At 32.7% G+C, this 25,096-nt stretch overlaps 1 protein-coding gene across 2 annotated transcripts in view; it reads left to right on the top strand.

The window, feature by feature from the left end:
- The window catches only part of LOC127705375 (peroxidase-like protein), an 88,404-nt gene that overhangs the window by 31,094 nt on the left and 32,214 nt on the right, over positions 1-25,096 (top strand). The window lies entirely within an intron of this gene.

Here is a 25,096-nt window from a genome sequence, read left to right as displayed (position 1 = left end):
CGTTTTTACTGTGTATATTTTGACCACTTAGAAGTTTGTCGATCATGATCTTTTAAAATTTCCTACATTTTTATCAGTTTGAAGTTAGCATATAGGAATAACACTTGCATATCATTGATTGATTACTGTTTGCTAAACGCATTTTCAGGAAGAGGACAAATAAACAGTATACAATAGGTAGGTCATGTAATAGGGGATTGATCTACTGGGAAGGAGGGTGGGAAATTTGGAATGCCACTAGAAAATGCGGATAAATTGGATAGGGACAGAAATAAATCAATGCAACAGGCCACATACGGACCCCTCAAAGTGTTGTTGGAAGGGTTTTTTACGTACAGAGAGCATTGTACTCCTTCTTCAAGAGGCATAGGATATAACGTCCCCTTTCTGACCGGAGTGGCTGCGAATTTTTGCATTCAGAACAACCAAACGAACGTCCCGCTTTAGCAACTGTTTTACTGCCGGTCGATAGAAGACCAAGGACGACCATATTTCTATAGCCCAGCCGTCCCTTGGGGTTGCTTATCTTTGAAAACCATATGTTACGATACGAGACGATTTTAAATATCTTTTGATTTATATATATCTATAGAGTTCATTTGCGTCTGTTTTACTTATGATTTATTTATATCCATAGAATCGTTTGTGTCAGTTGTATTGATGATTTATATATATCTAATAAATTTAACTATTATGAATAAATATAAAGGACTACACTTATAATAAATTATTCAATATGAGAGGTTGAGTCTTAAGTTTCAATCAAAAGTAGTTAGTGTGGGTATGAAAACCATATGTTGATCTTTAAACGTCTGTATAGTTTTATCGTATTGTTAGGTTGCTGTTACATTGTCTCATTGGTTCAACGAAAAGTCCTTTCGAACCGGATACGTACCTGTTCTAGAGTCCTAATGATGTTGAAATTTAGTATTATTGAACAAATGTGAAAACGGGAGACAGTATTAAAACCTCAGCCGCGCAATATGACGTAATATATTTCGTTAAATTTTTCTTCGAGTCCTTTATTTCCGTGTCATCAATTAAACAGTCTGTTACCCTTAAATGTTTTTTTCCCTCGAATTTCTTTACAGGATCGATGCAATGAACATATATATTTGAAAGAGACAGTTTGTCTCCCTTTGAACCATTTCTTTTCTTTTCTTTCAATTCCAGATTATTCCACACTTAACCTCTTGTTCTGTTTAAATCATATACTCCATTTATTCCTTTATCATTGTTTAATACAAGGTGTACTATGCTGAACTGCATTGGTATGCGCATTTCCACAAATAATTCTCTTCGGTGATGCTCCTGACCAAAATATATAAAAATCCATATTCTTATACAAACATTGAAGATCAGATCAAACCGTAAAAGGCCTAGAGAAAAGCCAAATGTATTCTTATAAATAATGAACTTGAATATTTACCGAGTCCTATCATTTTAATGAGGTACAATGTCTATAGCTATATATATACTCTGTGCAAAGGTGATATTCTCATTGTAACCTAATCCAATAAGTGTCTTTTTTTTTAAAAAGTTTACAAAATGGGATCAATACAACGAACGACCAAACTGAATCATGTTGTAAAGCAGTTAGTCCATACGTTTCGGTGGTAGGAGTGGTGTGTTGGTGGCTTGTGTGGTCTACTCAGGCATGGTTTCATGTGTTTGCCTGTGAACATTTTTCGTTCTACAAATAGTAAAGATGTTTAGGGGAGGAGGCAGCCTGTACTACAACTTCCACTCAGTGATTATTTCATACCGTACAATAACTTACATTTTTCGGAGATTACAGTACGGGAAGTTATAAGTTCCAAAATTAAACATTATTTTTCATAAATTCAAACGTTTGAAAACATGCATTTTCTCTTAATTTTTCTGCAATTTACGAACAAAGCAAAGACTAATTATTATGATTACATCTTTTATCGATTTTTTTAATTCTTCCAATTCTTCTATGTTGTGCTTTGTGTGCTGTTGTCTTTTAGTCGTTTTTTTGTTTGTTTTTTGCCATGGCATCGTCAGTTTGTTTTCGACTTTTGAGTTTGAATATCACTTTGGTATCATCGCCGCCATTTTGTCCAATATTGATTTTAAAAACCAGTGTTTGAACGGTTCGCAATCTATTATGAATGAAAAAGCTTGTGCCGACCGATTCCCCGTCAGCCTGACCGCCGTACTAACAAGAATTGATTACCGCGTTTTTGTAAAGTAAACTAAGTAAAAAAATTAATTTTATGTCGATTTAATTTTTCGACAAGAAGTTTTATTATTAAACGGTGCATGCTTATCACCCTGAATTTGGTCCACTCAGTCACGGGATTAATCTCGAAAGTTATTGAACCCAGTAGAATCTTGCTTAAGGAATTTAACACTAATATCCTATATGTCGATATGCGCATAACGTTAAAATTTCAATGATTAAAATTGCTCTTGTAGACTATTTTGAGAAAAAAAAAACAAGGGAAAATGTTTGGTCATGTTTAGTCAAATTTACATTGAAGAATTTGTCGATTGATTTTTGCGTAAACGCCGTCAGTTTGTGTTAATCTTTATTCTATTACAAAAATCGTTTATAATTTCTATGTAGGTCCTGTAGCTTATTGAGACTTCTATAAGTAGGTCTTGTGGCATATTAAGGAATTCTATGTGTTGTAGGTCTTGTGGCATATTTAGGAATTCTATGAGTAGGTCTTGTGGCATATTTAGAATTCTATGTGCAGGTCTTATGGCTTCTTGGGGAATTCTATGTGTAGGTCTTGTGGCATATTTGGGAATTTTATGTGTAGGTCTTGTGGCATATTTATGAATTCTATGAGTAGGTCTTGTGGCATATTTAGAATTCTATGTGCAGGTCTTATGGCTTCTTGGGGAATTCTATGTGTAGGTCTTGTGGCATATTTGGGAATTTTATGTGTAGGTCTTGTGGCATATTTATGAATTCTATGTGTAGGTCTTGTGGCATATTTAGGAATTCTATGTGTAGGTCTTGTGGCATATTTAGGAATTCTATGTGTAGGTCTTGCGGCATATTTAGGAATTCTATGTGTAGGTCTTGTGGCATATTTAGGAAATCTATGTGAAGGTCTTGTGGCATATTAAAATTTCTATAACTAGGTCTAGTTGCATATTTAGGAATTCTATGTGTAGTAGGTCTTGTGGCATATTTAAGAATTATATGTGTAGTAGGTCTTGTGGCATGTTTAGGAATTCTATGTGTAGTAGGTCTTGTGTCATATTTAGGAATTCTATGTGTAAGTCTTGTGGCATACTTAGGAATTCTATGAGTAGGTCTTGTGGCATATGTAGGAATTCTATGTGTAGGTCTTATTGCATATTGAGAATTCTATGTGTAGGTCTTGTTGCATATTTAGGAATTCTATGTGTAGGTCTTGTGGAATATTTGGGAATTCTATGTGTAGGTCTTGTTGCATATTTAGGAATTCTATGTGTAGGTCTTGTGGCATATTTAGAAATTCAATGTGTAGTGTAAGTCTTGTGGCATATGTAGGAATTCTATGTGTAGGTCTTATGGCATATTTAGGAGTTCTATGTGTACGTCTTGTGGCATCTTTAGGATTTCTATGTGTAGGTCTTATTGCATATTTAGGAATTCTATGTGTAGGTCTTGTGGCATATTTAGGAATTCTATGTGTAGGTCTTGTGGCATATTTATGAATTCTATGTGTAGGTATTGTGGCATATTTAGGAATTCTATGTGTAGGTCTTTAGGCATATTTAGGAATTCTATAAGTTGGTCTTGTGGCATATTTAGGAATTCTATGCGCAGGTTTAGTAGCACATTTTTGCCTTCTATTTGTAGGTCTTATGGCCTATCTAGAAATCTTTGTGTAGGTCTTGTGGCCTATTTACGATTCAGTGTGTAGGTCCTGTGGCATATTTAGGACATCCTGTGTAAGTCTTGTTATATAAGTCATATTAGTGATTTTTTATTTGTAAGTCTTGCGGCATATTTAGGATTTCATTGTCAGTAGGTCTTGTAGCTACTTCGGACATCTATGTGTAGGCCCTGTGGCATATTTAGGATTTGTATGTGTAAATTTGGTAGCATAAGATATTTATCAATTCTATGAGTAGGTCTTGTGGCATATGTAGGATTTTTATATGTAGGTCTTGTGGCACATTTAAGATTTCTATGTGTAGGTCTTGTGGCACATTTAGAATTTCTATGTGAAAGTCTTGTTGAATATTTTGTTCATCATACTAAAAAAATAATTTACGAGTTAAATGTGGCTTATTGTCGAGCCTGCGATATTTGTGTCGCGAAAGCAAGACATAGCGATCCTAGATTCCGTCATTGGTGTCGGCGGCGTCAAACCTTCATGGAATTTTATGAAATTTGGATAGAAGCTTATTTATGAACAAAATACAGCAAAATTTTGAAAATTTTTATTTTCATTTTCCCGTATTTTATCAATAAATGGACTTGGGGGCCACCTGCGAACTGCCTCCGGGTGCGGGATTTTCTCGCTGTGTTGAAGACCCATTGGTGGCCTTGGGCTGTTTTCTGCTCTTTGGTCGGGTTGTTTTCTCTTTGACACATTCCCCGTTTCCATTCTCAATTTAATTAATATATTTTTACAGCTAACATTCAGATTTAGTCTGAGGTTAAAGTTTTTCATTTATCAATAATTTTGTCAAAACTTCACGAAATTTTATGACAGAAGCTTGTTAATGACCAAAATACAGTATCCAGAGGAAAGTTTTGAATTTGTTTTTTTATTTATCTGTTATTTACTGATAAATGGACTTAGATCTTTTACAGTTAGCAAGTAGATACAGTCAGAGGTTAAAGTATGTTACACATCAATTACTTTTTCAAACCTTCATACATGTAGAATTTTAAAAAACCTCGGCAGTTTTTATGATTAAGAGATATTGTATGAAGCAAACTTTTGAAAATATTTTTTTTTTATTTTCCATATTTTCTGGTAGATGGGCTTAGTTTTTTTTTATAGAGTAGATTTACAGATAGTCTGGAATCAAACATTTATGACATGGTAAATTTGTAAACCTTCATGGATTGTTATGAAACTTGGACAAAAATTAATCTTCAAGACCAAGAAATAGCATCTAAAGAATAATTCTGAATTTGTTTTTTAAATTCTGTATTTTATTGATAAATGGACTCACTTTTTAAGTCAACAGGGTTCCGTAAAACCCCTTACGAAATTGTTTATTCTGATGGACATGTTGTATGATGCACAAAGTGTCAATATTTATTTCAATAATTGTCATTAACAGTTAAAAAGTTTAAAATCAATTTAAAAAATCCTACATTAAAAAACAAAACAATTCTATCCAAATATTCAAGAACTGCGCAATTTAGAAAACAAAGTGATTGAGAGGATAACAATACAGTTATATTATATGTCTGACTGAACCAACAACACGACAAAATACCTTTTTATTCTCTTTGATGTTAATCAATTATTATGTCACCTTAAGCAAAAAACATTATTAGAAAATGTATAATATCGACCATTATAGCCATTGACGCGTCCAGATAAGTAGCATGGAGACAAAATATACTGTGAGAAACAACATGATATATTTTTTCATATGTTTTAAGATCAAAGGAAATGCGCCATGTTACGGTTTTTTTAATTTGGCACCTGTATAGCCACATTTAACTGTAATCGAAAAGATATTTCATTTAACTGTTTGAATATTATTGAATGAAAAATTTAAATAGTTCAGCATTTGTATAGAATGTACGTAAAATCTACCAAAAAATTTGTCAAAATTGTATCAATCATTCAAAGGGGTGCTCTTGATGAAAAATATCAGCACAATGTCGAAGTAAGCTTCTCTCGTCGTCATGTTTATCAAAGCCATAAAACGCTGTTGTTAGACTTCTCATTACCAACACGGTAACAGATTGTTTAATACACAAAAAACAACGAAGTCGTTGACCCAATGATAGTTTCATATCAATCAAACGGAAATATATGCAGCAACACCTTATCAGTTTTTAAGAAAATATATAGATTGGTTTTGGAGATTTCTATTTTAAGAAAACATTTCACCGATTTCACACGCTTTCTATACAAATGTACATCTATTTTGTAAGAATTCATTCAATAATATTTCTGAAAATAAAAGAGAAAAATGCATTATTTACTTGTTTATTTTATTATACCGCAAATGTAAGCAAAATGATAAGAAAATCTGTGACATGACCCATTTACTGTAGCTTGAGTAGAGTCAGATAATGGAGATAATAGTTAACTAATTTGTTTTCATCTTCTATTCTAAATATATTAAGTAAGATATTAACAATGATGAGATCGAGAATAAGCCATGGGTGTTGTTAATATGAATCCGTATAATCCATCTTTAAGAAACATTGAGAGACACATGACCTCGGTCTATTATAGCTATTATTCTTTATTCTGTGATGTTTTTTCGGTTTTTTTCCCCTCGATATACACCATTATGAAATGCAATTTGTTAATTTTCTTTTAAAAGTTTCACATTGTTTACACTATTTTTTTCAGTACGTTTTGAGATATTGTCTGCAGTATTTTATTTGATATAATTTTACATTATACATATATATATATTAACATTATATACACATATATATATATAATTTTTATATTAATAATATCTAAATTCTCTAGTTTTGTCCGAAAATGTAGCTGTAGTATAATAAAAAATAATCACGAAACGGTGTATTACCTAAATGGCTTACATGTACTCTTTCTATTTACGTTTGTTATTGTAGTTAAATTATGATTTCGGGCTTATTCTCTAGGTTTTGCACAGGGCGCATTGCATTTGCGCCAATTTTGACAAAATCCAATCTTTCAATTGCGCCACAAGGTAATATTTCAGTTGCGCCAAAAAAATAAAAACTATATTTGCGAAATTTTACAGGTCACATGTAACAGAAAATATTCATTGCTACATCGTGAATAAGATTTTTTTTAAAGTATTCCCTTAAGTAACTAAGTAAGTTCATACTCATTTCTAATATAAAACTGAGAGTCACTTAGGTTTAAAATTATATAGTGTTTACATGTTTGAGGTGTCAAGATGGACATTGTCAATTTTGAGACAAATAGGCCGTTAATTTTCTCAGAATTGGATTGTTTCATATTTTTCATGTCGGGGCTGTTTATAGCCGACTATCCGATATGGGTTTTTCTCATTTTTGAAGGACGAACGGTTGCCTATTATTGCTATCATCCACTCCATTTGAATTTTGGAGGATAGTTGTCTCATTGGCAATCATACCAAATCTCTTTATTTTTATATAGAGGAAATAAGTCTGTAAATTTTTATGACCACACATATAGAAGAGGGACGAAAGATACCAGAGGGACAGTCAAACTCATAGATCGAAAACAAACTGACAACGCCATGGCCAAAAATAAAAAGACAAACAGACAAATTATAGTACAGATGACACAACATAGAAAACTAAAAAATAAGCAACACGAACCCCACTAAAAACTGGGGGTGATCTCATGTGCTCCGGAAGGGTAAGCAGATCCTGCTCCACATGTGGCACCCGTCGTGTTGCTTACATTATTACAAATCCGGTAAATAGTCTAATTCGGTAGGTCACATTCGTGAAAAGGGAAGGGTATTGTAGTTACGACATAAGGAACATATCCGATATCATCTGTGAAACGGTTATTCCGTAACGGTCAACCAACTCGTGATGGCTTCCGTAAAATTTACGAAGGGATGATTTCAACTTCACCATTTGGAACTCTTGGTTTAATAGCTTCCTTGTGAGCAGCAATCCTCTATCAAGGAAATCATGATAGGAAATACAAGCGCTGCTGGAATGTTGCTACATAGAAATGGAAAGTTCACAATTGGGAAGCTGAGATCATCTCTTTTGTCGTAAACTTTTGTTTTCAACCGACCCTCATTGTCAATTTCTAGATGTAAGTCAAGATATGAGGCAGAATTAACTGTATCTGTAGTATCCTATATCTCTAGTTCGATGGGATAGATTCGTTCAACATAGTCACCAAATTTTGTATGATTTAGTGAGAGAATATCATCTATATAGCGGAAGGTAAAGTTAAAGGATATTGCTAACTTCTTATCTTTCTTCCTAAGAAATTCCAGTATGAAGGTATACATGTTATCCAGTGTACACGAGTACATCCAAGCCTTTGCTTACAAGTCTTGTGTTTTTTTACAAAAAGTTATGGATTTATCTTTCATATCTTTTTGTATAAATCCGCGCAAATGTAGTAACTTTTCAACAGGTAAATTTCGCGCAAACGTAATGCGTTATGTCGCGGAAACGTGGATTTTTTCCGCGCAAACGTAGGATGAATTCGCGCAAACGTAACACGCCAGTTACGATGACTGATTTCGGAGGAATATGTTTTATTATGCAATCAAAAACTGTATTCTAAAGTTATCATTAAAAGTCTCTTGTGAATAAAAATATCTTTTATACTATATACCTGTATTTTATTTTAGCGCAAATGAAATAGGGTTTGTGGCGCAAATGAAAGATTTTTTTTGGCGCAAATGAAATGCCAATTGGCGCAAAAGCAAAACACTGTTTGCACACTTTTATTTTCCTGGCATCTTATCTTTACACTGCTCATTCATACTTGATCAAACACATGCGAAATCAACTGTATAAATCTAGTTTAGCTGATAATGATAGTGCTTGTTTACGAATTTCAGTTGACAACTTTATAAAGCGAAGGTATGATTAAAGTTAATAAGAGTCTGATTACTCATGAACATTATGATTATTGATGACATATAAAAACTTAACTCAGTACAGTTATATCAATCATGATTGCACTAGATGTGTATTTTTGTTAAAGTTTTATTTGCTTGATTGATTATTTTCTGATCGTTTGATTTGTGGATTTATTTTATTGGCACAGGGTCGATAAAGATCCTCATATACTAGTAGACCTTTTATTATCATAAACGGTTAACCCAAATGTGACTGGAGAATAGAAATATGGTTACTCTTGGTCTTCTTCCGACCGGCAGTTAAAACCCTTTCTAAATTGGGGCGTCCGTTTTAGTTGTACGGGATTTATAAATTTGCAGTCACGTCCGATCAGAATGGATACTTTTAATCCGATGCATGTTGTAGAGAGAGTGCCACGCTCTTTGCACGTTAAAAATCCTTGTAACAACTCATTGAGGGTCCGTAAGTGGCCTGTTGCAAGGCTAATCTTCTGTCTCTATCCAATTTACCCATACTTTTGACAGATAGTCAAAATGTCTCGCCCTTGATCTCGACCGACCCCTATTACAGGATCTAGCTATTGTATTTATTGTTAATTTGTTCTCGTCATGAACATGGTGAGACCACTGTACAAATTGGTCTCTGTTATTTACGTTTCTTTTGAAATAACTTGCATTTATAGTTGGATTTTTCTTTACAACAAAAAAATAATTAGCTGATTGAAACTGACAGATACATCTTTTAAAGTAATGATAACACATTGAAATAAGCCATTGCAAATGTCCTTTTTGATTGATAATAATACTTGACTTATTATTGGCTTATATACCCTGTGCCTACTCTATTATCATATTACACAACTTTCGTAGACATCAACATTTTTTGTTTTCTGCTCAGATATATATGATATGACTTGAATATAGACAAGTTTGAGCCGTTTAAAAAGCCGTGGACTGCTTCGCTCTATCCTAATTTAAGGTACTACGTGTGCATGTGGTTGTTGATTTAGTATTGGAAATGTGGTATTTTTAGATATTGATTGATGTAATATGGATGTCTTAGACTTGGAATATCAATTTTTGTATATATATTAAGATGAACTTTTCTAAAATTTTAAACTGGCGGTTCAGTGTTGTACGTTATACACCAAAGCTTTTAAAAAAAATTCGATTTACTTGTTGAAATTTAAAACTCGAGGTGTGCCAAGATTGGCAGAAGTTATAAAATACAGATAATGCATGTTTGTAAACATTGTATAGGAACATTGTTTAGCTAAACAAATCGTGCATATTACAGATTAACAAAGCAAAAAACAGGTATTAAAAAATTGATATTTCAGTATTTAATTTCAGTGTGCAATATTTGCATAATAAAACGAACACGAATTAATAACACTTGATCGGAACTGAAATACACATAGCTAATTTTCCGGCATTTGATGTCTTATCCTGAGACGAGAAAAGTCTGTAATTCTTTATCGAATTTAAGCCAATAGCTGTTGCTGTATCTCAGCCAAATCATAAAGCAAATCAAAATCTTTATGTAATTATTTCAAGATGGCGTGTATATCGGCGAAGCAAAAAGATCAGAAAAAATTTAAATTCTAAATAGACAAATCAAAAAGTATTACTTGCTGCGGGATTTTATGTCCAAATATGAGGTGTTGTAAATTATTTAAACTCTTTTTAAGAGATCGTAGACTTGATGACAAAATGACATCAAATATGAACGATTAGACAATTTGTTTAGTTTTTTCTAGGTTACATAAAATACACATCTCACTTTTTGTTATTTTCCATTGTAAAAAAAGTTTCTTTTTTAAAATAATATACTAGAATGATGTCCATCTGTTGATTTCAAATGTATTTCAGCCAGATATTAAAAAAAAACAACTCATACAATTAATTCATATTTGCAGTTTCTTATATTTCTTAAACTCGATCCCATGTATTTGTCCCTAATGATAATCTTTTTTATTATATGTGACCCGCCGTGACATTTTGTGCCCAAATGAGGTGTTACGCAATTTGCGGGAAATCGCGTTACAATGAACACTTGAAAAAAAAACACCTGAAAAAACAAGCATCTGTTCGGCAGTTATAATAATGGATTGCATGTAACGTATAATTGACAAAATGTCTCTGCAAGAATTCTTGGATATGAATATTCAGTATTAATTCACCTCTTTCGTTGTTATCTTTTTTACTGTGTATATTTTGACCACTTAGAAGTTTGTCGATCATGATCTTTTAAAATTTCCTACAGTTTTATCAGTTTGAAGTTAGCATATAGGAATAACACTTGCATATCATTGATTGATTACTGTTTGCTTAACGCATTTTCAGGAAGAGAACAAATAAACAGTATACAATAGGTAGGTCATGTAATAGGGGATTGATCTACTGGGAAGGAGGGTGGGAAATTTGGAATGCCACTAGAAAATGCGGGTAAATTGGATAGGGACAGAAATAAAGCAATGCAACAGGCCACATACGGACCCCTCAAAGTGTTGTTGGAAGGGTTTTTTACGTACAGAGAGCATTGTACTCCTTCTTCAAGAGGCATAGGATATAACGTCCCCTTTCTAACCGGAGTGGCTGCGAATTTTTGCATTCAGCACAGCCAAACGAACGTCCCGCTTTAGCAACTGTTTTATTGCCGGTCGATAGAAGACCAAGGACGACCATATTTCTATAGCCCAGCCGTCCCTTGGGGTTGCTTATCTTTAAAAACCATATGTTACGATACGAGACGATTTTAAATATCTTTTGATTTATATATATCTATAGAGTTCATTTGCGTCTGTTTTACTTATGATTTATTGATATCCATAGAATCGTTTGTGTCAGTTGTATTGATGATTTATATATATCTAATAAATTTAACTATGATGAATAAATATAAAGGACTACACTTATAATAAATTGTTCAATATGAGAGGTTGAGTCTTAAGTTTCAATCAAAAGTAGTTAGTGTGGGTATGAAAACCATATGTTGATCTTTAAACGTCTGTATAGTTTTATCGTATTGTTAGGTTGCTGTTACATTGTCTCATTGGTTCAACGAAAAGTCCTTTCGAACCGGATACGTACCTGTTCTAGAGTCCTAATGATGTTGAAATTTAGTATTATTGAACAAATGTGAAAACGGGAGACAGTATTAAAACCTCAGCCGCGCAATATGACGTAATATATTTCGTTAAATTTTTCTTCGAGTCCTTTATTTCCGTGTCACCAATTAAACAGTCTGTTACCCTGAACAGTTTTTTCCCCCTCGAATTTCTTTACAGGATCGATGCAATGAACATATATATTTGAAAGAGACAGTTTGTCTCCCTTTGAACCATTTCTTTTCTTTTCTTTCAATTCCAGATTATTCCACACTTAACCTCTTGTTCTGTTTAAATCATATACTCCATTTATTCCTTTATCATTGTTTAATACAAAATGTACTATGCTGAACTGCATTTGTATGATCATTACATAGAAATGCTTGTGTCCCCTAGAAAATGGGTCGATAAATGAATGTTGTCTCATTTCTAATTGTTGTGTAAATGCCCAATTAATTATCATGGACTATTAGTCATTCTTAAACCATGCATTTAATGTCAGAGCAAGGTTCTGGTGTATAGTTGTCATAATCATACCAGATCTCCATGGAACATTAAAGGTACATAACTTACATTTTTCGGAGGTTACAGTACGGGAAGTTATTAGTTCCAAAATTATACATTATTTTTCATAAATACAAACGTTTGAAAACATGCATTTTCTTTTAATTTTTCTGCAATTTACGAACAGCAGCAAAGACTTATTATTATGATAACTTCTTTTTATCGATTCTTTTAATTCTTCCAATTCTTCTATGTTGTGCTTTGTGTGCTGTTGTTTGTCTTTTAGTCGGGTTTTTTTTGTATTTTGCCGTGACATCGGCAGTTTGTTTTCGACTTATGAGTTTGAATATCACTTTGGTATCATCGCCGCTATTTCAAAACAAAAGACTGCTAACCCTAATAAATCAAGTTAAGACATCGCAAATCCATTTCGTCTGATATTGATTTTAAAAACCAGTGTTTGAACGGTTCGCAATCTATTATGAATGAAAATGCTTATATACCCCGCCAGCTTGACCGCCGTACTAACAAGAATTGATTATCACATTTCTGTTAAGTAAACTAAGTAAAAAATTTAATTTTATGTCGATTTTATTTTTCGGCAAGAAGTTTTATTATTAAACGGTGCATGCTTATTCCCCTGAATTTGGTCCACTCAGTCGCGGGATTAATCCCGAAAGTTATTGAACCCAATGGAATATTGCTAAAGGAATTTAACATTAATATCCCATATGTCGATATGCGCATAACGTTAAAATTTCAATGATTTAAATTGCTCTTGTAGACTCTTTTGAGAAAAACAAAACAAGGGAAAATGTTTGGTCATGTTTAGTCAAATTTACATTGAAGAATTTGTCGATTGATTTTTGCGTAAACGCCTAGTACAAAAAATGTAGCAAATATTTCATGTATTATATTCAAGACAAACTGAATGCACGTCTTAAAGATTATATCGAATTCGAGTTCAATGCAATAAAAAGTAAAATAACAAAATTACCAAACTCCAAGGAAAATTCTTAACGGAAAATGCTTTATCAAATGTCAAAATCAAAAACCCGAACACATTAAACGAATGGTAAAACAACTAGCACACTCCCAAACCGGCACAGGCATTTCTTTATTTTCTTACCTTTCGAGTCAAATTCATTTCGCTCTATCAACTTTCTACAGTAAATCCAACAGTTCTCCCTGAGTCATCATTCTCGATGACTTACAATTCCTAAACTATACTGTAAGTATTACTTGTACTATCATACAGTTTTAATTTTAAATTTTTCCATGCATTTTTCAACATAGAAGCTTTTTTATCACAGAATTGATAATCTTTATAATTATGTTTTACAAAAGCAAAGGTTATGTCTTATTCAGGAAAAGTTTACCTTAGATGGGCAGGAATATATTTCTATTTGGCTAAAAAAGCCCTTACATTCTTCAAGTGTTAGCTCACTCGTGGTTCATGAGATGCTATTTAAATATAAAATACTTACGCTTTACTTTGGTTTTAAATTGTTTGTGCATGTTCTGTGCTATGTGATTTATTAACCTGCTAAGAAAACACAGGTATATAAATTAATATTTTACTTTGAACCGGAACTGAAATTAAAACACTGTTTTGCGGGGATTCATGGACTCCTTCCCTTTTAAGGTGACATTAGAGAGATCTATAAATTAGGAGCTATGAATAAGAAGTAACAGTAGTTTACCGATATTTAAATGCATTAGGAATATAAATCAATGCGGCCCCCCAAAACAAAATTTATAAAGAAACTAACAAAAGAATTGCAATGTAATACATAATGCTATTTATGCATCAGCCGTCTTGCGAATCCACACTCAGTTAAAATGTCAATTTCGGTAAATTTACAGATCAGACGACCATGGCCGTAACAAAAGACCCAAGACCGCGAAAAGATGTCGCTTGTATGTTGTTAAACATTGTATTGGTCAACCAAATCGTGAGGGTGACCGTAAAATTTATCTAGTGTCGATTTCTCTCATTGGTCCTCAAAATTCTGTTGGCGAAGGTTTTCTGTCAGGAGCACTATCCTATTAATGAATTCCGTATAATGTGAATATGCACTAGGATAAAGTATTAATTGATATATCTCTGTCAACATCAGGCAAAAGAATCATAAAGCAAAGACAAATCTAGGTCACCCAGATCATTGTGTCTCCTGGAATCCTTTTCGAATATATTACATACGCATACTTAACTGTTTCTACAACTAAAATTTTTTTTTTTTTATATCATAAATTATTAATTCTATCATCTTAAAGCGTTTGTCTCTTGCTGGTTTTCAAATATATTACTATATCATCCATAACTGTTTATGTATTCTTATATTCGTTTCAGTTGTATTCCCAAAACAAATATCTACCATTTGTGTCTATCCCTCTTTGTCTAGATCATTATAACGTAAATCAAGGTGACAGAGGTATGTGGAAAATCTTCATAAATTAAGGTGACAGTAATTAACCAATGTTACAATCTCGTAAATCAATTTGGAAGAGACAAATCAAGGAGGTAAACAAAAACCAAGGGAATCACATGAACTCCAAAGGCGCGTCGATCGGGTAAGCGTCTCCTACTATGCATGCATCACCCGTCATACTACTTCAAACTCAGTTAAAATGTCACAATCGGGAATACGACAATATCGGTAAAAGATCTGGGTCTTAATGAGTTTATAAAATGGTGTAAATATTTTCATATAAACTAGCAAAAAGTGATATCCGTACAAAATTCTTTGAATGGCAAAGATGACGAAATGACAATAAATACCCAATGACTTCTTTGTGTACCCAAATGTTTTAATGCGTAAGTTATCAAAGTCATTTGCATAACATATCATAGTTTAATGACCATTCCATCATCCTAAAAACAGTTATATATAAGCAATGGTATGATTTGGTATTCAAGAGCTTGCAGCTGCTACTCAGACTTTATAAAACGTCACCAGTGTCTGAGCAGAAAGTTGATGAACCAGGGCTATGTCAAAGAACGTCTCGACCTTTTTCTAAACAAGTTCATTGGAAGATACCAAGACCCTGTTGGTAGATATTCCGTATCAACTTCACAAATAATACATAATGGTCTTGAAGTAAAGATTCTAGGTTCTGACGTTGTTTATCATCTAAATTACGTGTTGTAGTGCTCTTTTATTTGTCTTTGTAAATTATTAACCTTTACTGTTTAGTCCATTTTTGGTAATATCCTTTTGACGTGGCTCGGTTCTTATACATCCCGTCATTGTGTTATTGTGCTATGGTCATTTTTTGTATTCTTGTCTTTCATTTTTGCTTATGTGCTTTGTCTATATGCCATTTGGTTTTCTTTGTTGACATATTTGTTTGTTTTATAGTGATTAAGATTATAACACAATGTTGACTGATGTACCCCTATTTTTGACATTTTTACCTATTATGTCTGTTTGTTTTGTTCACACATGGTTGTCAATATAATGGAATTTTATGCGACTGTCGTAAAAGTGAGCTGTTTAGCTAGCTATAAAACCAGGTTTAATCCACCATTTTTTACATAAAGAAATGCTTGTACCAAGTCAGGAATATGATAGTTGTTTTCCATTTTTTTGATGTGTTTGAGCTTTTGATTTTGCCATTTGATAAGGGACTTTCCGTTTGAATTTTCCTTGGAGGTCGGTATTTTTGTTATTTTACTTTTTATGTTACTTGACTATTAATGGGTAAAGAGAGAATGTGATGCTTCTTGTATAGATTTCAATAATTTTACACAGTTTTGTATGCTGAATCCCAATTGTTGGGAAAGTGAATATGAAATTATGTTCATTATCAAGTACAAAAATTATTTGTGTTGCCATCATTGTCAGATTTATTTGTATGTTTGATTGCATTTTAAGTCAATTGTGTTTGTATGTCTGTGATGTATGTTTAAAAAGATTTGGCTGCTGGATCCCAATTATTAACACGTTAACCAATTTTGTCATTTTGGATTGCTCACCCAATTTTGTCAATAAAACGGAACTATAAACAACTGTGTTACAATTAAGAGGTTTATATACCCATAAAACCACAAATGCTCTTCAGAAAATGCCTGGTCCAAGTCAGTTGACAGTTGTTTTCCATTCGTTTCATTGGTTGATATAGTCGGGCGTTTGATTTTGTCATGTTTTATGAACTTCATCTTTTTGTATTTACCTTGGATTTCGGTGTTTTTGTTAGTAATTTTTTTATTTAGAAATGGGAGGAGATGACGAATAAACGTTAATAAGACAGCATCCCAACACAAATTAGAAAAACATCTATATATCAATATTCACTCTTTAACAATAAACATACGGGTGGCTTTATTTTTAATTCATCCTCTTGTAGAATAACAGATTGTTAAAATGTTTCTGTTTTGAGCTACAATACTTCTATTATGTTCTGAGTTTGAAAATATTCATAGAAATACCTTTTATTACATGGTAGTAAAAATGGATTGTGATCGGTCATTTTATAATTTCTTCTTTAATGGTACTTTAAAATTGAAATGACCTTTGTATATGTTGTACTTCCGAATCTGTTATTCTGAACCATTTAGAAATAATGTATTGGTTATCCATTATAAGCATTTTAGACACATCAGGTACTTTATACAAGCTTAAATCAAACTTAAATTGAATGGAAGTTTGTGGAAGTTCTCAATTACAGTTTTATATTCTATGTCTACGTCATTAAGTTTTTTCGTCATTTAAGTTAATATGATACTAGTAGATAAATAAGTGCCAAGCCCAAATGTGATTACAAACCATATAATAGAGGATTTATGGCTCTTAATCATTGTCAAGAGTATGCTAATGTAAGCCTCCTAACTATTTCAAAAATATAGACTTTGAATTACAATTTGCAACAACATTTGTAAAGTACTTCAGTTTGTAAATTTTGAAAGAGCCCTTTTTCCATACATTCAGAACTGTTTTTTCCCCTCCAAATATTTACAACTAACACACAGCTTTTAATGAAACAAATAAGGATGACATATTTTGCAACTTCGGTAGGTTAGATGTTGAAAACGCCAGATGTTCAATTCTAACCATTGAATCTTTAAAGGAGGAAGTATGATAAGGTTTGTTTGGCCCCATTTGAATTTGAAAATCACTAAGTATTATAAATTTATAAAAAAGACATTCTTCAGATGTTACCGAGACATATCTCTGTCGAACATGAGTATTTTTTTTAAATATCGTATCAAATATATGCTTTTAAGCCTGCAAACGTCTTGGTTTTTTAGAGAGAGAAAAATCTTACAAATTAAAAAGGATGTTTTTCTACAAAATTTCCTATACAAGGATGTTAACGTGAAAAAAAAATAACTTTGGGTAAGATTGTCTTTTATATTTAAATCTATAATAACCGATGAATAAATTGGTCCTTATCTGTCAATGTTTATGACATCCCATTGACATCACAAATGACATTTTGCATCTTGAGTGACAAAAAAATATCACTATATTCATTTATCAATAAAATTAACATATTTTGGAAACAAATGAGTTTGAAATAGAACGTGTTTGAAATTATTAAATGTTAATTCTAATATGACGACCTATATATCGTCAACCAGTATATCTACGTTTATCGCAAGCGCGTTCTTACACAAAATTGGCTGTTCCGTGTAACGCCCACCTTATTAATTCGACTAGGTAAATTCATTTTTCGAAAGTTTAACCCACGTTTTACGTAGGCCAAGCTTCTAATATAATACGGTTATCTCTATTCTAATGCAAAATAAACAAATCAGTCCATTTCACTTATTATTGCGGTGTAAAATTTCATAAAACGAAAATCCCGCGAAATGATGTGATCGTATTTTGCAACTAAACAAGATGACGTCATATGTATGCTTCCGGCGTCAAATATAAACACTGGGCGTTTTCAGGCTACTTGTACGCCTCAGAATGTCATAAAAATAGATAGAAAGAACAATTTTAAGGAAACATGTGAGTATTTTTAATCATTATTGAATAATATAATATTATTAATATTACTATATGGGGGTTAAACGGAATAGCCAAAAAACAGTATCGTGTGTATAGGGCTTTCACGGTTGACAAAATTGTCGTATTTGTCCTATTAGATTGGAAATAATCCATAGAAGCCGTAGATTTGCTAACTTTTAAACATGGGTTGGGCATTTATATTCGTAATTTACCCCTGGCTATCGCTCTGAATAAAATAATCGAATATAAAGGCCCAACCCATGGTTAAATGAAAACAAATCTACGACTGTCATGAATTATTTCTTAAATACGATTTTCAGAGAAAGACAAGTGTCTATACAATATATCAAATTGTAGAGTCCATAAAAGTTGTGCTAATACAGCTAAAGGAAACTACCAACGACCTGTCATCTTCAACAAGTTCTCTAAAAAACAAACACTAGATGTTTCTGAGGTACAGAGTTAGCGTCGGGAATATAACTTGTAGACAAAGTTCGATTCTCGGTTTTGTCATTTGGCGTTTTCTTGTTGTCTCGTGTGATATTACAGACAGTTTTGCAAGAGGAATAGATAATTATGTGTTTGTATTTGTTAATTACATTACTACATTTTGTTTTCTTATTTTCATGACTTTTTAGTCTGTCAATGCACTATTAACATATTTTAAAATTATAATGAGTTTCAATTGATCAGCAGGCTAAATCAGTAACATTATCGTTGTACTGGAACATTATTCCAATGTGCTTTATTCTAATCATTTTTGATACAGTTTTAATTTTTTAAACATTTTTAGTGTTACCTCATTGTTAGTATTTGAAACTTGTTGTCAGTAACCGCGGGAATTCTGTGATTTATTATTACATATGTATTTTGTGATTTTTTTCTCAATCGATTTATGAATTTCAAATAGCGGTATACTACTGCTGCCTTTATTTATCTGTGTTTTAGTTATCAGTTATACTACATCATTACAGAGTTAAGTCAGAACAGTTTTTGTAAATCATTTCATGTTAAATTTGGTTATTCGATTTTTCGAGGTTTCAGTAACTGACAGTTTAAGTGCTATACTAACTGTCTAAATAATACCTGATACCTTTTGATGCTTCAGTCTGAAGTAATCAACACCGATAATAGATGTCTTTACTTTCATGCTTAAGTTTTTGTCTCTTAGATAATTTGTTGAAGATGCTAGAATTTTCGTAGTTTCTTTAATATTTATTCACAATTTTTATGGACTCTAATAATAATAATAATAATAATACTTTATTTCCAAAAGTAATACAGCTTATAGGCATATAACAATATATACACCAAATTTCACTATACGCACATACATGTAAAACAGTAATAGATAGCGAATAAGATCGATATACAATTGTATAATTAGAGTAGCGGAGCATGATACACAGCATTTATGAATTACGAAGTTTTTCGACAGCTAACAAAAAATAAAGCGTATGACATATTGTTTAGATACTAGTTTAAGTTCGCATCTGATGCACCACAGTTAGTACCGTCAATGTTATTACTACCAATGGGTCGATAACTCTGCTGATGAACTGTTATTTTCTGAGAGTGCCATCAGCCCAGTAGCCAGTACTTCGTTCGGTACTGGCATGCAAATACGGATATTTTTTTATTAAAATTTGCTGTCATAAAAATACGGATATTTTTCTATTAAAATTTGCTGTCATAAATTTTCGAATTAATTTTGAATAAAGGAACAAATCTTCCCCATACATAGCTCTATTTCCTTGTCTGAATTTGGCTGTAATTTTTGCCTTTTTTTTGGTTTTATAAGCTTTTCAACGTTTGCATAAGATTTTAAACTATTAAATTATTTGGCCTCGAGCATCGTTGAAGGGAAAATTATTGTCAAAATGAACATCTGGTGCAATAAATTTGGTACCGTTAATGTTGTTTGTCAATTTTTTAAGATTTAATGTTATATCTAACGATGGCACTTGACTTTTACATATACTATTTATCACGTGGTTATACATGATGGACTGCGTTCATAGCCTTACATGATAAGTTATTAAATGCCTATTTGAAACAAATACATATGGCAAGGTTTATCCTAGATTTAGCTCACAATAATGTAATAAAACGCCACATATAAATATATACACTTTTGACTTGCCTAACATATGGTGTTTTTAGAAACTTTGTTATAATTAATGCCACAATATATGTTTGAACAAATATTGTCTACCCTGTTAAGAACAAATATTGTTGTTATATTTATCCTCGTGAAAATAATGTTCCAGAATAGTTCTTTCATTCGGAACTAATATTTTAATATAAATTCTTTTCCATGACATTTTGATTGCAGCAAATTAGTATTCTTTCGAGTCATTGCTGTCCCTTACAAATCATGATCTGTCTTCTACTGGATAGAGTATATACACGGAGTAAAATCTGGTTAACGAAAGTACAATTAAGGTTTAATATCTAACTTGTATACCTAATAATAACTACTTATCTGTTGCAGTTGTTTATTGATATATGGATGATTTTTTCCATTAAAACCTAAACAATACCGTATATACGAGCATATTAAGATATGTAGACTAAGCAAGCAAAATACAGTTCACAATTTCATACACCCGCCCGCTTATTTGTATAGATACAGAAAAGTCCTTGTTTTTATGCGTAACCCCCTTTCCAAATTACTCGGATGAAAGATGCCCAACAACAATATTTAAGATTTTCATTGAAATAAAATATCTATGATGAGTTTATATAGAAGTCTACCTTTTCTATTGATAAAACGATCTGTAACTTAAACAAGATAGGTTATATGCTGTGGAAGTTCCTTGATATTTAGTGTCTTGTGGACGGACAAAAAAACAGAAATTCCTTTTTATATTCCTACCGTCGTTTCAATTCGCAGGCGTATAATAAGGATATTACCATCATGAATCATTGTATAATACTAATTTTTGTACACACAACACATAGTAACAGATGCGTTTGAGATGAATGGCTTGATAGCAAAATACATTAAATAGTTTTACAAGAGTTACAGAGCAGTAACATTTATTTTAACCTCGAGACAACAAAATATGACTGTTCAATTTACGTTTATAGTACATTTTTTATTTGTTGACTGCCGAGCCCCATTATTTTTTTATTTAGGTTACGGTAATATCTCCGTTTATTTATTTAGTTGTATTACATGTTGCTTATTTGTTTTTCTGTATCATGACTATTTAAATACGATAGGTAAGGCAAATTATCTTTCTAAAATAAAAATAATATGTAAGTACATCAAACACTATTTGGATATGAGAATCAGTGTATGGCGTAGCATATAGTTGTTGTCTTCTTGTATTTGGATATTAAAATCAGTGTATGACGTCGCATATAGTTGTTGTCTTCTTGTATTTGGATATTAAAATCAGTGTATGACGTAGCATATAGTTGTTGTCTTCTTGTATTTGGATATGAGAATCAGTGTATGACGTTGCATATAGTTGTTGTCTTCTTGTATTTGGATATTAAAATCAGTGTATGCCGTAGCATATAGTTGTTGTCTTCTTGTATTTGGATATTAGAATCAGTGTATGTCGTTGCATATAGTTGTTGTCTTCTTGACATATGTGATAATTGTACCTGATGACAAACATAGATTAGTTTATTATATCTTACTTAAAATATCAACTTGTATGTGACATTAAACACCTTTCCGTCAAAAAACATTAAACCTAACAATTAATGATAAACCACATGAACTTTTGTTATTTTGTCTTTATTGATTCAAAGTATACTTTAATTTCCTATCCTTTGAAAAATGGAATGAATGGAAAAACAGTTGTATTCTTTAAGTGATGCATAGTATCATTCTTTATAATTTAAGACAGGTTTAGTACAATGTATTTGTGTAGATGGATAAACATTTCAGAGATGACATAAGAGTCTTGGTATAGAATTAGTTTAATTAGCTAGTCAATATTAACCTTGTATAATGACATTGGTAGTGGTACAGGTAGAGATAGAAATTAAGCAAACATTGACGCTTTATGTAATGACAAGGTCGGATACCGTTTAGATCTCAAGCCAACATATACCTTTTATAATGACATGGTTGGTTACCGGGTTTTCATATCAAAAAGATTGGAAGCCAACATAAACCCTTCATAATGATATGGTGGGATACCGGGTTTAGATAGCAAGCCAACATGTACCCTTCATAATGACAAGCTCGAAGACCGGTTATAGATATCAAGCCAACATAATTATACCCTTTATAATGACATGGTCGGATACGGGATTTAGATAGCAAGCCAACATTTACCTTTTATAATGTCAAGGTCGGATACCGGTTATAGATAGCAAGCCAACATAATTATACCCTTTATAATGAAATGGTCGGATACCGGGTTTACATATTAAGCCGACATATACCCTTCATAATGACATGGTCGGATACCGGGTTTAGATATCAAGCCGACATATACCCTTCATAATGACATGGTCGGATACCGGGTTTAGATATCAATCCAACATAAACCCTTCATAATGACATGGTCGGATACCGGGTTGAGAGATATCAAGCCGACATATACCTTTCATAATGACATGGTCGGATACCCTGTTGAGAAATATCAAGCCGACATATACCCTTCATAATGATATGGTGGGATACCGGGTTTAGATATCAATCCAACATAAACCCTTCATAATGACATGGTTGGATACCAGGTTGAGAAATATCAAGCCGACATATACCCTTCATAATGATATGGTGGGATACCGGGTTTAGATAGCAAGCCAACATATACCCTTCATAATGACAAGGTCAAATAACGGATTTAGATCTCAAGCCAACATTTACCCTCATGATGACATGGTCGGGGAACAGGTTTAGATAGCAAGCCAACATAAACCCTTCATAATGTCATGGTCGAATAAAGGCAACAGTTGTATACCGCTGTTCGAATACCAGTTTTAAATATCAAGCCAAAATAAACCCTTTATAATGATATGGTGGGATACCGGGTTTAGATAGCAAGCCAACATTTACCCTTTATAATGACATGGTCGGGGAACAAGTTTAGATAGCAAGCCAACAGTTAAGCTTTATAATGACAAAGTCGGATACCGGGTTAAGATAGCAAGCTAACATATATCCTTCATAATGACATGGTCAGGAACAGGTTTAGATAGCAAACCAACATTTACCATTGATAATGACATGGTCTGGTGCAGGTTTAGATAGCAAGCCAACATATACCGTTTATTATGACATGGTCGGATACCGGGTCTAGATAGCAAGCCGAACTTTACCCTTTATAATGACATGGTCGGGGAACAGTCTGGTTTAGATAGCAAGCCAACATATACCCTTTATAATGACATGGTCGGATACCGGGTTTAGATAGCAAGCCAACATTTATCCTTTAGAATGAAAAGGTAGGGGAACAGGTTTAGATAGCAAGCCAACATATACCTTTCATAATGTCATGGTCGAATACCAGTTATAGATAGCAAGCCAACATATACCCTTCATAATGACATGGTCGGATACCGGGTTTCGATAGCAAACCAACATTTACCCTCATAATGGCATAGTCGAGGAACAGGTTTAGATAGCAAGCCAACATTTACGCTTTGATAATGACATAGTCGGATACCGGGTTTAGATAGCAAGCCAACATATATCCTTCATAATGACATGGTCGGGGAACTACATAAGGAAATCCCTGTACCAAGTCAGGAATATGACAGTTGTTTTCCATTCGTTTGATGTGTTTGAGCTTTTAATTTGCCATTTGAGAAGGGACTTTCCGTTTTGAATTTTCCTTTGAGTTCGGTATTTTTGTTATTTTACTTTTGAGATAGCAAACCAACATTTACTCTTAATAATGACATTGGCGGGGGACAGGTTTAGAGCGGAAGCCAATATATACCCTTTATAATGACATGGTAGGAGAACAGGTTTAGATAGCAAACAACCTTTACATAAATGTATCTTTCATGATGACATGGTTGGATACCGGGTTTAGATAGCCAGCCAACATATACCATGTTTATAACAAGGCAATGTTTATCCTTTAGTTTACATACTATCTTATTTCGCCAAAGTGCTAAAATGACACATATGAAACCGAAATATAGGTTTCGGAAACAAGAAAAACTTCGTCTCCCTTAACAAGATGTAAAGAAACACGCAACAACTGTAATTTATACTGTAAAATATATGATCAACTCATTACAAATTGTGTTCTTAGCAGTGAATACAAATATTCATGACCATGTTCCACAAAATAAAGTTCAAATACAAAGTTTTAAATTTAGAAATTATTAAGGAACTAAGGTTTCAACTCCCTCCGGCAAGTTGACCTTAGATGGATCTGGTTATTATTTTGGCTCTTTTGGTCATATAGCGCTTCAGCTGTTTCGGTTCTTATACATCCCTGGCTTGCAAATATTCTACTTTCAACGTTCCTGGTGAAGGTCAATCCAGAAAAGAGCATCGGGCGCATGCATTTAAAAAAAAATAAGAATAGATATCAAAATATAATTTTGTACAACTTCAAAAACAGTTTCTTTTTTCCTAATCAAATTTGAGCTCTTTACCTAATAATAAAGTTTCATATTAACATTTCCTGGTAGAGTGTAAATGGTTTGTCCCCTACTTAATTTTAAAAGTTTAGCATTCTAGCAGGAAGTGCTTGTTATTTTCAACCTAACCACATATACTGGGTTGGAAGGAACAATATTTTTTTCTGGGAAATATGTTCATTTTAGCCAATGCAGTTTAATCGGTGTCTGGCATGAAGCATCAGGTCTTTTCTACAACAT

The sequence above is a fragment of the Mytilus californianus genome, unplaced genomic scaffold (genome assembly GCF_021869535.1).
Source record: "Mytilus californianus isolate M0D057914Y unplaced genomic scaffold, xbMytCali1.0.p SCAF_6, whole genome shotgun sequence".
NCBI lineage: Eukaryota > Metazoa > Mollusca > Bivalvia > Mytilida > Mytilidae > Mytilus > Mytilus californianus.
Note: the sequence above shows the minus strand (reverse complement) of the source record. Positions and strands in the feature narration are given on the sequence as shown.